Consider the following 15300-nt stretch of genomic DNA (forward strand, 5'->3'; position numbering starts at 1 on the left):
GGCGCGACCAGGGGGTGGCCCACGCCTAGGGGTGGTGTGGGCCCCTCCTGGCCCACCTCAGGCTCCCCTTTTGGTTTCCTCTGGCATCTGGAAAAATAGGTACTTCTGGGTATTTTCCGGGAATTGCCGATCTTCAGAAATATGGTATTTGTTTCTCTCCCGTTTGGCCTCACATGTGTTCTTCATTCTCACTCGATGAAGGTAGAATGGGATTGCAAGCTGACGCCGCTGGACAGGTTCTCCTCCGGCGCTATGATGCTAGATGGTACGGGTAAGCAGTGGGTAGGTGCCAATGGAGATTGGGTTGCTATGGTTAACATTGGCTTTCCTGCTTGCAAATGGAAACTTGTCAACGTCTAATCTCGCCGTGAAATTCCTCTCCCTCTGCCATTTGAAACCACCCACATTCCAAATATATACCACCACAACCTTCGTGCTATTATATTTCACAAGATATATGTTTGCCAAGTTCCCACATCTGTTGGGGGGTACAAAGATTTTTCTCTTGTTGTTGTTTTTGACATCAGCGTTGCCCTCCTTTGCGGTGCTGATTCTAGATAGACGGTTCTTACAAAGCCCAAGTCCCACATCTTTTACAATTACAACAATGCAATTCTCCACAATGGGCTTGTGTTTTCCACAACTTATACTAGCACTGTTCACGTATGGAAACCTCAGCATCCTGGTAATTTTCCTCCAAGCGTAGTGTATGATGAGCTTCATTATTCATGACTGTAAAGATAATTTTAATGCACAAACTTATTTATTTTCGAACCTGACTGATTGTAACAGCACGGGATAGTACCCCTATTAGATTTGTTTCTGCTTTTTTTCCTTTACGCATTATCATGGCATATGCATCATATCATTCATGTTTTATTTAACAAAAATAAAATTATTTTATAAACCCTAGCTATTTTATTTCCCCTTCATATGGTTTTTATATAAAACCTCCCCTTGTCCTTTCTTTTAAAACAAACCCTAAACTTCAAAACTATATAACAAATAAAATTATTTCAACTATTTTCAAAATTCAAATGATTTTGTTCTTCCCTGGTTTTGTTTCACATTGGTTTTCAAAACATTTTTCAAAATTGAAAGATAAAGCAAAACCCTAAACCTACCCTGGGCTCTCTCCTCCCTCTGGTCCATCTCTCCTTCTCCCCACTGCAGGCCCAAGCACACCATCCGGCCCAAGCCACCTCCCCTCTCTTCTCTTGGCCCGTGATACGCGTACAGCACGTGTCCATAGGGAACCCCAAGAGGAAGGTGCGATGCGTACAGCGGCAAGTTTTCCCTCAGTAAGAAACCAAGGTTTATCGAACCAGTAGGAGCCAAGAAGCACGTTGAAGGTTGATGGCGGCGAGATGTAGTGCGGCGCAACACTAGGGATTCCGGCGCCAACGTGGAACCTGCACAACACAAACCAAGTACTTTGCCCCAACAAAACAGTGAGGTTGTCAATCTCACCGGCTTGCTGTAACAAAGGATTAGATGTATAGTGTGGATGATGATTGTTTGCAGAAAACAGTAGAACAGTATTGCAGTAGATTGTATTTCAGTATAGAGAATTGGACCGGGGTCCACAGTTCACTAGAGGTGTCTCTCCCATAAGATAAATAGCATGTTGGGTGAACAAATTACAGTTGGGCAATTGACAAATAGAGAGGGCATGACCATGCACATACATATTATGATGAGTATAGTGAGATTTAATTGGGCATTACGACAAAGTACATAGACCGCTATCCAGCATGCATCTATGCCTAAAAAGTCCACCTTCAGGTTATCATCCGAACCCCTTCCAGTATTAAGTTGCTAACAACAGACAATTGCATTAAGTATTGCGCGTAATGTAATCAATAACTACATCCTCGGACATAGCATCAATGTTTTATCCCTAGTGGCAACAGCACATCCACAACCTTAGAACTTTCTGTCACTGTCCCAGATTTAATGGAGGCATGAACCCACTATCGAGCATAAATACCCCCTCTTGGAGTTACAAGCATCAACTTGGCCAGAGCATCTACTAGTAACGGAGAGCATGCAAGATCATAAACAACACATAGATATAAATTGATAATCAACATAACATGGTATTCTCTATTCATCGGATCCCAACAAACACAACATATAGAATTACAGATAGATGATCTTGATCATGTTCGGCAGCTCACAAGACCCGACAATTAAGCACAATGGGGAGAAGACAACCATCTAGCTACTGCTATGGATCCATAGTCCAGGGGTAGACTACTCACTCATCACTCCGGAGGCGACCATGGCGGTGTAGAGTCCTCCGGGAGATGATTCCCCTCTCCGGCAGGGTGCCGGAGGCGATCTCCTGAATCCCCCGAGATGGGATTGGCGGCGGCGGCGTCTCTGGTTCCGTATCGTGGCTCTCGGTACTGGGGGTTTCGCGACGAAGGCTATTTGTAGGCGGAAGGGTAGGTCAGGGGGCGTCGCGAGGGGCCCAGGAGACAGGTCGGCGCGGCCAAGGGTGGGGCCGCGCTGCCCTACCCCCTGGCCAACTCGTGGCCCCACTTCGTTGACTCTCCGGTCTTCTGGAAGCTTCGTGGCAAAATAGGCCCCTGGGCATTGATTTCGTCCAATTCCGAGAATATTTCCTTACTAGGATTTCTGAAACCAAAAACAGCAGAAAACAGCAACTGGCTCTTCGGCATCTTGTTAATAGGTTAGTTCCAGAAAATGCATAAATATGACATAAAGTATGCATAAAACATGTAGATATCATCAATAATGTGGCATGGAACATAAGAAATTATCGATATGTCGGAGACGTATCAGCATCCCCAAGCTTAGTTTCTGCTCGTCCCGAGCTGGTAAACGATAAACAAAGATAATTTCTGGAGTGACATGCCATCATAACCTTGATCATACTATTGTAAGCATATGTAATGAATGCAGCGATCAAAACAATGTATATGACATGAGTAAACAAGTGAATCATATAGCAAAGACTTTTCATGAATAGTACTTCAAGACAAGCATCAATAAGTCTTGCATAAGAGTTAACTCATAAAGCAATAATTCAAAGTAAAGATATTGAAGCAACACAAAGGAAGATGAAGTTTCAGCGGTTGCTTTCAACTTATAACATGTATATCTCATGGATATTGTCAATGTAAAGTAGTATAACAAGTGCAATATGCAAGTATGTAGGAATCAATGCACAGTTCACACAAGTGTTTGCTTCTTGAGGTGGAGAGAGATAGGTGAACTGACTCAACAATAAAAGTAAAAGAATGGTCCTTCAAAGAGGAAAGCATCGATTGCTATATTTGTGCTAGAGCTTTGATTTTGAAAACAAGAAACAATTTTGTCAACGGTAGTAATAAAGCATATGTGTTATGTAAATTATATCTTACAAGTTGCAAGCCTCATGCATAGTATACTAATAGTGCCCGCACCTTGTCCTAATTAGCTTGGATTACCGGGATTATCGCAATGCACATGTTTTAACCAAGTGTCACAAAGGGGTACCTCTATGCCGCCTGTACAAAGGTCTAAGGAGAAAGCTCGCATTGGATTTCTCGCTATTGATTATTCTCAACTTAGACATCCATACCGGGACAACATAGACAACAGATAATGGACTCCTCTTTTATGCATAAGCATGTAGCAACAATTAATTTTCTCATATGAGATTGAGGATATTTGTCCAAAACTGAAACTTCCACCATGGATCATGGCTTTAGTTAGCGGCCCAATGTTCTTCTCTAACAACATGCATGCTCTAACCATTAGGTGGTAAATCGCCCTTACTTCAGACAAGACGAACATTCATAGCAACTCACATGATATTCAACAAGGAGTAGTTGATGGCGTCCCCAGGAACATGGTTATCGCACAACAAGCAACTTAATAAGAGATAAAGTGCATAAGTACATATTCAATACCACAATAGTTTTTAAGCTATTTGTCCCATGAGCTATATATTGTAAAGGTAGAGGATAGAAATTTAAAGGTAGCACTCAAGCAATTTACTTTTGAATGGCGGGGAAATACCATGTAGTAGGTAGGTATGGTGGACACAAATGGCATAGTGGTTGGCTCAAGTATTTTGGATGCATGAGAAGTATTCCCTCTCGATACAAGGTTTAGGCTAGCAAGGCTATTTGAAACAAACACAAGGATGAAGCGGTGCAGCAAAACTCACATAAAAGACATATTGTAAACATTATAAGACTCTACACCGTCTTCCTTGTTGTTCAAACTCAATACTAGAAATTATCTAGACCTTAGAGAGACCAAATATGCAAACCAAATTTTAGCATGCTCTATGTATTTCTTCATTAATGGGTGCAAAGTATATGATGCAAGAGCTTAAACATGAGCACAACAATTGCCAAGTATCACATTATCCAAGACATTATAGCAATTACTACATGTAGCATTTTCCAATTCCAGCCATATAACAATTTAACGAAGAAGAAACTTCGCCATGAATACTATGAGTAAAGCCTAAGGACATATTTGTCCATATGCAACAGAGGAGCGTGTCTCTCTCCCACACAAAGAATGCTAGGATCCATTTTATTCAAACAAAACAAAAACAAAAACAAAAACAAACCGACGCTCCAAGCAAAGCACATAAGATGTGATGGAATAAAAATATAGTTTCAGGGGAGGAACCTGATAATGTTGTCGATGAAGAAGGGGATGCCTTGGGCATCCCCAAGCTTAGACGCTTGAGTCTTCTTGATATATGCAGGGGTGAACCACTGGGGCATCCCCAAGCTTAGAGCTTTCACTCTCCTTGATCATGTTGTATCATCTCCCTCTCTTGATCCTTGAAAACTTCCTCCACACCAAACTCAAAACAACTCATTAGAGAGTTAGTGCACAATCAAAATATACATGTTCAGAGGTGACATAATCATTCTTAACACTTCTGGACATTGCACAAAGCTACTGAAAGTCAATGGAATCGAAATATCCATCGAGCATATCAAAACAGGCAATGCGAAATAAAAGGCAGAATCTGTCAAAACAGAACAGTTCGTAAAGACAAATTTTATTGAGGCACCAGACTTGCTCAAATGAAAATGCTCAAATTTAATGAAAGTTGCGTACATATCTGAGGATCACTCACGTAAATTGGCATAATTTTATGAGTTACCTACAGAAAATTTTGCCCAGATTCGTGACAGCAAAGAAATCTGTTTCTGCGCAGTAATCCAAATCTAGTATGAACCTTACTATCAACGACTTTACTTGGCACAAAAAAACACTAAACTAAGATAAGGAGAGGTTGCTACAGTAGTAAACAACTTCCAAGACTCAAAATAAAAACAAAGTACTGTAGTAAAAACATGGGTTGTCTCCCATAAGCGCTTTTCTTTAACGCCTTTCAGTTAGGCGCAGAAAGTGTGTATCAAGTATTATCGAAAGATGAAGCATCGATACCATAAGCTCCCCCATATGTAGTGGTACTAAGGGCTTTGTCAATTTTAGGCCTATAATAATATTTTTTTGGTTTAGGCACTTTAGAGACATACATAAACTTTTGCTCCTTGCCCACATAAGCTTTCTCCTTATATTTAAGAGAAGAAAAGGTTGATCCCAAGGTTCTCATAGCTTTTTCAAGTTCGTCAATCCTATCGGTTTGATTATCATGGACAACAATTCTTTTATCAATTCCTCCTAAGGATTTATCAAGTTCATCAGTTTTATCAAGTAACATTTCCAATTTAGTTTCAACACTTGGAAAAATTTTCTCTATGGTTTCCAACTTTTTCATGACATCTTCAAGAGAGGTTTCAATTTTAACTTCATTAACAGGTGGTATTCCAAATAGACTCTCAATAATGCAACTAGCTTCTAAAGTAGGAGTACTTAGGAAGTTACCTCCTGCGAGACAATCAAGAACATACCTATTCTAGCTAGAGATACCAACATAAAAATTCCTGAGTAAGATAGTGGTGGAGTGTTTCTTAATGCACCTATTATGGGCATCACTAATTCTATACCAAGCATCTCTTAAACATTCTCCCCCTTGTTGCTTAAATGAACGAACTTCAACTTCAGGATTACTCATTTTAACAGTAGTAAATAAATCAAACTAGATAAAGTAAATGCAAGTAACTAATTTTTTTGTGTTTTTGATATAGCAAACAAGATAGCAAATAAAGTAAAACTAGCAACTAATTTTTTGTATTTTGATTTAGTGCAGCAAACAAAGTAGTAAATAAAATAAAGCAAGACAAAAACAAAGTAAAGAGATTGCGATGTGGAGACTCCCCTTGCAGCGTGCCTTGATCTCCCCGGCAACGGCGCCAGAAAAAGAGTTGCTGGCGCAAAGTTGACGTGGGAGTTAGAGATCCCTGTGATGTAACTTTTCTTCAGGTCCCCGGCAACGGCGCCAGAAAAAGAGCTTGATACGCGTACAGCACGCGTCCGTTGGGAACCCCAAGAGGAAGGTGTGATGCGTACAGCGGCAAGTTTTCTCTCAGTAAGAAACCAAGGTTTATCGAACCAGTAGGAGCCAAGAAGCACGTTGAAGGTTGATGGCGGCGAGATGTAGTGCGGCGCAACACCAGGGATTCCGGCGCCAACGTGGAACCTGCACAACACAAACCAAGTACTTTGCCCCAACGAAACAGTGAGGTTGTCAATCTCACCGGCTTGCTGTAACAAAGGATTAGTTGTATAGTGTGGATGATGATTGTTTGCAGAAAACAGTAGAACAGTATTGCAGTAGATTGTATTTCAGTATAGAGAATTGGACCGGGGTCCACAGTTCACTAGAGGTGTCTCTCCCATAAGATAAACAGCATGTTGGGTGAACAAATTACAGTTGGGCAATTGACAAATAGAGAGGGCATGACCATGCACATACATATTATGATGAGTATAGTGAGATTTAGTTGGGCATTACGACAAAGTACATAGACCGCTATCCAGCATGCATCCCTAAAAAGTCCACCTTCAGGTTATCATCTGAACCCCTTCCAGTATTAAGTTGCTAACAACAGACAATTGCATTAAGTATTGCGCGTAATGTAATCAATAACTACATCCTCGGACATAGCATCAATGTTTTATCCCTAGTGGCAACAGCACATCCATAACCTTAGAGGTTCTTGTCACTCCTCCAGATTCACGGAGACATGAACCCACTATCGAGCATAAATACCCCCTCTTGGAGTTACAAGCATCAACTTGGCCAGAGCATCTACTAGTAACGGAGAGCATGCAAGATCATAAACAACACATAGATATAAATTGATAATCAACATAACATGGTATTCTCTATTCATCAGATCCCAACAAACACAACATATAGAATTACAGATAGATGATCTTGATCATGTTCGGCAGCTCACAAGACCCGACAATTAAGCACAATGGGGAGAAGACAACCATCTAGCTACTGCTATGGACCCATAGTCCAGGGGTAGACTACTCACTCATCACTCCGGAGGCGACCATGGCGGTGTAGAGTCCTCCGGGAGATGATTCCCCTCTCCGGCAGGGTGCCGGAGGAGATCTCCTGAATCCCCCGAGATGGGATTGGCGGCGGCGGCGTCTCTAGAAGGTTTTCCGTATCGTGGCTCTCGGTACTGGGGGTTTCGCGACGAAGGCTATTTGTAGGCGGAAGGGTAGGTCAGGGGGCGTCGCGAGGGGCCCAGGAGATAGGTCGGCGCGGCCAAGGGTGGGGCCGCGCCGCCCTACCCCCTGGCCACCTCGTGGCCCCACTTCGTTGACTCTCCGGTCTTCTGGAAGCTTCGTGGCAAAATAGGCCCCTGGGCGTTGATTTCGTCCAATTCCGAGAATATTTCCTTACTAGGATTTCTGAAACCAAAAACAGCAGAAAACAGCAACTGGCTCTTCGGCATCTTGTTAATAGGTTAGTTCCAAAAAATGCATAAATATGACATAAAGTATGCATAAAACATGTAGATATCATCAATAATATGGCATGGAACATAAGAAATTATCGATACGTCGGAGACGTATCAGCCCGTACCCCTTCGAGCCATATGTTCTTCCTCGTCTTCATGTACGGAAGCGCATCAAAGCACTGGCATGTCGCTGTCAAGCGATGGGACGGCTACCAGAGCTCCCCTTCCTCTATGGCTCTATAAGTTCCCCTCCTGCAACCCTAGGGCGTGGCCATAGCCTCTCTTCCCTCGCGTCGCCACTCACTGGTCGGTTGCCTTTGTTTTCTTCTCTTCCTCAATGGATAGAACGACCAAAACACCACCACCATCTCAGCTCATGATGGAGCCTCTGCTACTGATGCTCCCTCACCGAGCAGAGACCACCATGGAACCGCCTCGATCTCCTCCATCTCCTGCTGCAAGGAATCGAGCCTGGAGCGCTCGAATCAACCGCAAGGTCACCGATTCCGTCTCCGGTCGCCGGCGTTCTTCGTCAAAATCCGGCCGCTATGGTCCTCCTTCGCCCGTGCTCTGCACATCTAAGGCATCCTGGTGATGTACTATTTCTCATGGGCCTCCTTTCCTTCTCGATTCGTTTGTCTGCTCTCCTACCAGCATTGACTGCCACCGGACGATGCAGGTCTTCGTCGCCGGCGCTGCACAGGTGGTTCCCCGCTCCAACCACCGCCACCATCAGATTCACCGCTTCGAGGCGCAGCTCCGACGCCATTCCACTCGTCTCGGTTCTCTCGGAAACATCAGATTTGTGGTCGACCTGAGCTCTGCTCCGCCATGTCCGTGTTGAGCAAAGGTGGACTGCTCTTCTTTTTGTTCTTAGGGCATCTCCAGCGGTGCGACGCAAAAGGTCGCTGAGCAACCGTTTTCATCCGCCGTGACCGGAAATGCGTCTGGGGCCTGTTCCAGTGGGGCGGCGCAAAGTGACCGGGCCGTCCGCAGAGACGCAAACCTGGCCCAAATATGCGCCAGGTTTGCGTCGCGGCGGACGCTCGGCGGTCGCTCCGAGTGTCCGCCGAAAAAGACGTAGGACCCGCGCGTCAGTGGCTGGAGGGCGATATTATTCCCGCCACTGGCCATTCCCCCGCGCCAAATTGGAAACTAGACCGGCGCGAGCAGGCCAGAAGCGATGGACGTCCTCGCCGCCGCAGCTACCGCCATGGATGCGGAGCAAACCCTCGCACCCGCCGCCGCCCCACACTCCCCCGTAGCCACGACCATAGCCACAATGGACACTGCAGCTCCGGCGGAAGCAAAGCGGGCCGCCGATGGCGGCGGCCGGGAGGCAAAGCCGAAGGCGGCAAAGAAGGTGCTCTCCGCGGAGGAGAAAGTCCTGGAGGCCGCGAAGCGTCGCCGGTGGCGCAAGAACCAGAAGATCAAGACTGCCGCGGCCGCCAACCAGCAGGCCTGGCAGATGCAGATCAAAGCCGGCGTCGCGCAAGTATCCCTCCATCCGACCTTAGCGGAGGGCTACATGATCGTCAAGAGAGAGGGGATCGCCGGCGTCGCTCCTCCGGCCTCTTCGGTCAGCTCGGTAAGTTCCCAGCTGCGCCCTGGAACTCCCGTTCCCTTGCAGGGCCACGCGGCCTCGCGGTTCGCCTCCGGCCTGCCGCCGGTGAAGTTGACCGGGGCGGCGGTTGCCGACCTCAACCGGACGCCTAGAAGCGGTGACTCCTGCCCGGGCGCGACACAGAAGACGCGCCAGGTGCCGGAGGAGAGCATGCCGCAGCCCCGCATCCTGTTCGACGAAATGGCGCCGCCTGCCCCGACGATGGACGACCCGGTGCGTGAGCTCTGTCAATGTGTGCGAGTGCCCTGTATCATGCGTCTGATGTCCGGTCGTTCGTAGGACTATTGGAAGGACCGCCATGATTCAGACATCCAGGAAATTATCTACGGCGGCGGCTTCGTTCGCGATGATCGGGCCTGGACAGGCGCGCATGATGCGGAGGACATCGAGACCGCACGGCTGTTCGGCACCCAGCAGACGCAAGATGCGGAGGACATCGAGACCGCACGGCTGTTCGGCACCTAGCAGACGCAGCCAACACCCGTGTGCGTGGACGACTTCGACGACGCGCCAACACAGCCTATCCCCACGGACATTGCCACCAAGAAGAAGGGGGAGAGCCGCAGGACACAAGGCTTCGTCGACGACGAGGACAAGTGTTTGTGTGAAGCGTGGCTGGCAACGACCCAAGATTGTATCAATGGCGCCCAGCAAAAGGGCAAGGTCTATTGGGCCAAGGTCTTGCAGCGATAACGAGACCAGGATGCACCCGCCCTACCATATCACAGGCCCTCGGACGGAAGAGTCCCTCCGGAAAAGATGGAACTACATCAAACAAGAGACTGCCAAGTTCTGCTCGGCGGTCGAACATGCTATTAACAACCCCGTAAGCGGCACTGGCGTTATGACAGTGCTAAACACGATACAACCATCATCATTCTACACAATTTGCGTCATTGCGTCAATTTGCGTCATTGTACATCATTGGCGGCTATGATTGCAGGTATCCCGCGCCTTGCAGAAGTTCAGGGCGACGCACAAGAAGGGCTTCCATATGGTCCATTGTTGGGAGCTTCTCAAAGAAAACAGCAAGTGGATGATAAGCTTTGCGGCCTACAACGAAGCTGTGAGGAATGGGACAGCGGTCAACCTCGACGGCGAAGACGACGATCAAGGTCGTCCAGTCCTTCCACCTCGTCCACGAGGCCACAAGGCTACCAAGGCCGATCTCGTCCGGGAGGCGCAGGCCATTGCTTTCACCCAGAGCATGGAGAAGATAATGGCCGACAACCGTGCCGCCATGGCTGCTAAGGATGAGAAGAGGCGTCTGGAAAAGAGGCCGCAGCTGTCATCTACCAGAACCTCGCCAAGGAGGTCCTCGATGTCCAAAGGATGGACATCGAGGCCAAAAAGGCAGACGCTGAGGCCAAATTGCGTGCATAAGACACAAGGATCATGCTTGCCGACTTGAGCGGCGTCGACGACGACACCAGGGCATGGTTCATGAAGAGGCGCGCCGAAATCCGCGCGCGAGACGCCTGATTGCCGGCGCCGGCGCCATGCGCCCAGCACCTTGGCCTCCTTTTGGACTTTTTTTTTATTGCTGTTCAGGCCTTGTTGTGCCCCTTTTGCTCCGCCCTCAATTTGCGGCTGTAATTTCGTGCAAAGTCGCTGCTATTTGATCGTTTTTTGAATTCTAGCCTGCGCCCAAAATGCGTCGCCCCGCTGGAGCCAACCCCAGACGCAAACGGACACACGACCATTTCCCCGTCCGCCAGGCGACGCAAACGGACGCCCGCAGACAATTTGGGGCGTCCGAAATGCGTCGCGCCGCTGGAGATCTCTTATCACTGCGAGTACCCACTATGTCAAGTTCTAAACTGCAGCCATCTGGTCCAATCCTTGCAGATCCAACCCAACGGCCCAAGTTCGAACTCCACCGGCGCGTCCCTCATTTTTTTTTCGGTTGTATGTGCGCCCACCGAATGGAGATCCATTTCAAAGAAGCCAGCGCATCAATCCTGTCAAGCTACAAGGAGTAGCCCATCTGGTTCGGCCCTTGCTCCCTCATGCGCGAGATCTAGGGTTTAAAGCCCACTTGATGCATAAGCCTAAAACTTTTTTGTTTTATTTCCTTTAAAAATTGATAAATTCATATCTTTTGAACCGTAAATCAAAACAAAATATATTATATATGAATTTTGATCATAAAAATATAAGGAATCTGAATATGTCATCCATATGCATGTTTGCATCTCACATCATGTCGCGCGTTGATAGTTTGTATTTCCACCTCACATATATGCAGAGTATTTTGAAATTCCAACTAAAATTTCCCTACTACGTTTAATATTGAAGTAGCGCACCCCTGCCATGATATGCCATGTTAATCTACACTTAACTTTGTCGGTATAAAATGCAACTCCAACCTAATTCGCTTGCCCGGGGTTCCGACTCCGATTAATATGGATAAGTTGCATCACATCATCTTTGCCATGTCATGCATATCATCTAGATCATGCCAGTTCTTCCTCCGTAGTTGCAAGCATTACATTCAATGTTTGTTCTAGCATTTGCTTCTTCCCGGATAGGATCGTGAAGTGTTGATGCGAGCTACGATAGATCCTCCGGTTATTTCTCGGCAATCTTAACAGGCAAGCATTTCCACACTCTTGTCTCTGCAAGAGTCTCTCACGTATTTTATTTTCCCTTCTCTCTTATGCTAGCCTTGAGTTGCGTTCTTGTCACGTGTCCTATCCACTTGTTACCTCAAGCAGCCCATATTGCCTCCACTTCCCTCCTACAGCTATTGTTTGGTTATCGGATATGCCTTGCGAGTCGTAGGGCATGCTTAGTGTTGCTTATATCTCGTTACCGTTATCGTTACCTTATCGGGTTATATGTTGGGGAATCACGACACATCGTTTATGGATATATTTTTTTGGAGATACTCATGCTTTACTTAATGTTAACAACTAAAATTGTAAGCAGTGGCATCTGTGAGCCCCTTTGCGAAAGCATCAGAACTTTGACTCACTAATGTCCCCTAGGAACCGAGTTCTTGTTATCTGTTGCGAGATTGAGCACTCTACCCATGCGTGGGGACGATTATCGGGACCCCCTCACTTTTTCTCCAGTCAGTTGAAAAGGGGCCACAATCTTGGTTTTATTTGCCTATGCCATGTATATCATGTTTTACTTACTGTTGCCTTCGGGTGTTTATATTCTGTACTGTAACTCGTGGGACGTTTAACGAAGCGTGTGGTTTGCACGCCTAGCCACCGTTGCAAACCCTGAGTCCGCTTTGGAGTACGACCAAACTTCGATACGGGTAGCTTAGTTGGGTGGCTCCCCTAGACTTTCTTGTTGAACTGGGAACGGTCTTGTTGTGAGACATCGCCCGTCGTAAGCGGGTCGAGCATGCGTATGGTTACATTTGGGAAACTACTACATGGTGTACATCTTATCGATAAGCCATGTCCACGGTTATGGACGATTTGGAATTGTATAGCTCGACCATAGAACAACTTACACCTTTATGTTGATGTTAATAACTTGCTAATAACTTGCATAGTAATTTAGCATTACTACAATGGTTACTTAATAAAACTTGTCCACCATGTGAGTGCCTTGTTACTACTTCTTCCTTTGTGAAGGGGGAATGCCTCGGTTGTGTTATGTTTGCAGAGTATAGGACTGTTAGTTTATGCGCTCTCTCACCTTCTCTGATAGACGATTGATGTAGAGTGTCCCTATAGGTTTTTAGTGCTTGCGCGTTGCCGCTTAACCCCACCATATTGCATATGACGTTCCTCTTGCGTCCTCTAAGTCCCCTACGTGCCTCAAGTCGAAAGGACGACTGGTTGACGAATGATATACGTTTTGAAGTCTTGTTAAGTACGAACCCGTACTTATTGCAGCTTTGGGACATAACCAGGCAGGTAAGAAGATCAGTGTGGTGAAGACGACGTTAGCAAGGTTACCCTTCCGGCTTGGCATGTGCAGGTTTATGGACGCCATCGTTTATCTTCAGGACTCTTAGTCCAATTTGTATCTTGTCCGTACTCGGACGTATTCAATCTTCTGTATGATTTGGATTTTTGTATTGTATATTTGTATCTTGACTCGTTGGAGTCATTGTTGTAATATATCTATTTCTTTTGGCTCTATTGTAATCCCGTTGTAATGTTATCGCTCGTGTTAATTCCTCTGGCATCACGTGTGTGATTCGTCCCGCACGTCGTGTCAGAGGGCGTCTCTGAATCGATATCATGCGGATTTTGGTGGGATCGCTGGAATCCTCATGGTACCAGTTCTGGGGCGTCACAAGTTGGTATCAGAGCCCACGTTGATGGTACCCCATTGGTCCAGCCTGTAGGTTAACATTGCCAACGGATGTTGTTCTGTCTAGTGTCGAAACCTATTTTCTAAAATTTGTTGGATAGATCTGATTAGCTTTGTTTTTCTCCTTACCTCGATTCTTTCTCATCTTACCTTCGCGAGTTTTGATTCTTCTCTCTTATCTGAGCTTCTGAGTCTTAGGTTTCCACGTGGGTTGGATGATCTATGCCTTTCACCTAATAGGTCCGATCTTCGAAGTACGACAGAAGCGCATCATCGCCAACGAAACAATGACTTCTTGTTAGTGGTGTCGACCATTGTACAAGGAGCAACAATTCTTGTTAGTGGTGTCGAGGAGATCGACACGTCGCCTGAAGACCCGATAGTTCACCTCTCTCCCCGTACCTTGAGGTGGAACCTCGGGTCGAGGTTCCTTGTTAGTGGTGTTGATTGTAACGGCTCGGGATAGTACCCCTATTAGATTTGTTTGTGCTTTTTTTTCCTTTATGCATTATCATGGCATATGCATCATATCATTCATGTTTTATTTAACAGAAATAAAAAAAATTATAAACCCTAGCTATTTTATTTTCCCATTCATGTGGTTTTATAATAAACCTCCTCTTGTCCTTTCTTTTAAAACAAACCCTAAACTTCAAAACTATATAACAAATAAAATTATTTCAACTGTATTCAAAATTCAAATGATTTTGTTCTGGACTGGTTTTGTTTCACATTGGTTTTCAAAATTAAAAGCTAAAGCAAAACACTAAACCTACCCTGGGCTCTCTCCTCCCTCTGATCCATCTCTCCTTCTCCCCACCGCAGAATCGAGCACACCATCCGGCCCAAGCCACCTCCCCTCTCTTCTCTTGGCCCGTACCCCTTCGAGCCATATGTTCTTCCTCGTCTTCATGTACGGAAGCGCATCCAAGCACTGGCATGTCGCTGTCCAAGCGAGGGATGGCTACCAAAGCTCCCCTTCTGTAATATCCCAGGATTTGGGGTTACAAAAAGAGAAGACACAGGTGTGTGCATTGCATTCATGCATAGAAAATCCGGGGAATGTTCGCACTTTCAAGTAAAACATGTCAGAGTAACTGAAGTTTCACTTGACCTGATGGAATTGAAGTAGCTCATCAAATCAAGTGCTATAAACCTAAATGTGACCTTTGCAAAAACTTTGTTTTGGGTAGAGATGATTTGATCCATGGGTTAGATCAAATGGAACTAAAATCAACACAACGAAACTTTAAGCAATGATCAATTGCTTGATCTTCTAAAAGATCATAATAGGGCATTCCTTGCATCAACACCTTGATTCATATGCAACTACAAATCAAAGAACAAGAACCAAATAAGAAACTATTCTTAAATTATCTTTTCCATGTCTTAAACAAATAAATATCCCTACCATGAGCCTCATGCTATTTCTTGAACTAAACTTTTGAATTTAACACCAACACAAGCTTATCATTAAACCCTAGAAATGGGAGAGGTCTATACCCATCAAAGAGATAAGAA

The sequence above is a fragment of the Lolium perenne genome, chromosome 7 (genome assembly GCF_019359855.2).
Source record: "Lolium perenne isolate Kyuss_39 chromosome 7, Kyuss_2.0, whole genome shotgun sequence".
NCBI classification, from domain to species: domain Eukaryota; kingdom Viridiplantae; phylum Streptophyta; class Magnoliopsida; order Poales; family Poaceae; genus Lolium; species Lolium perenne.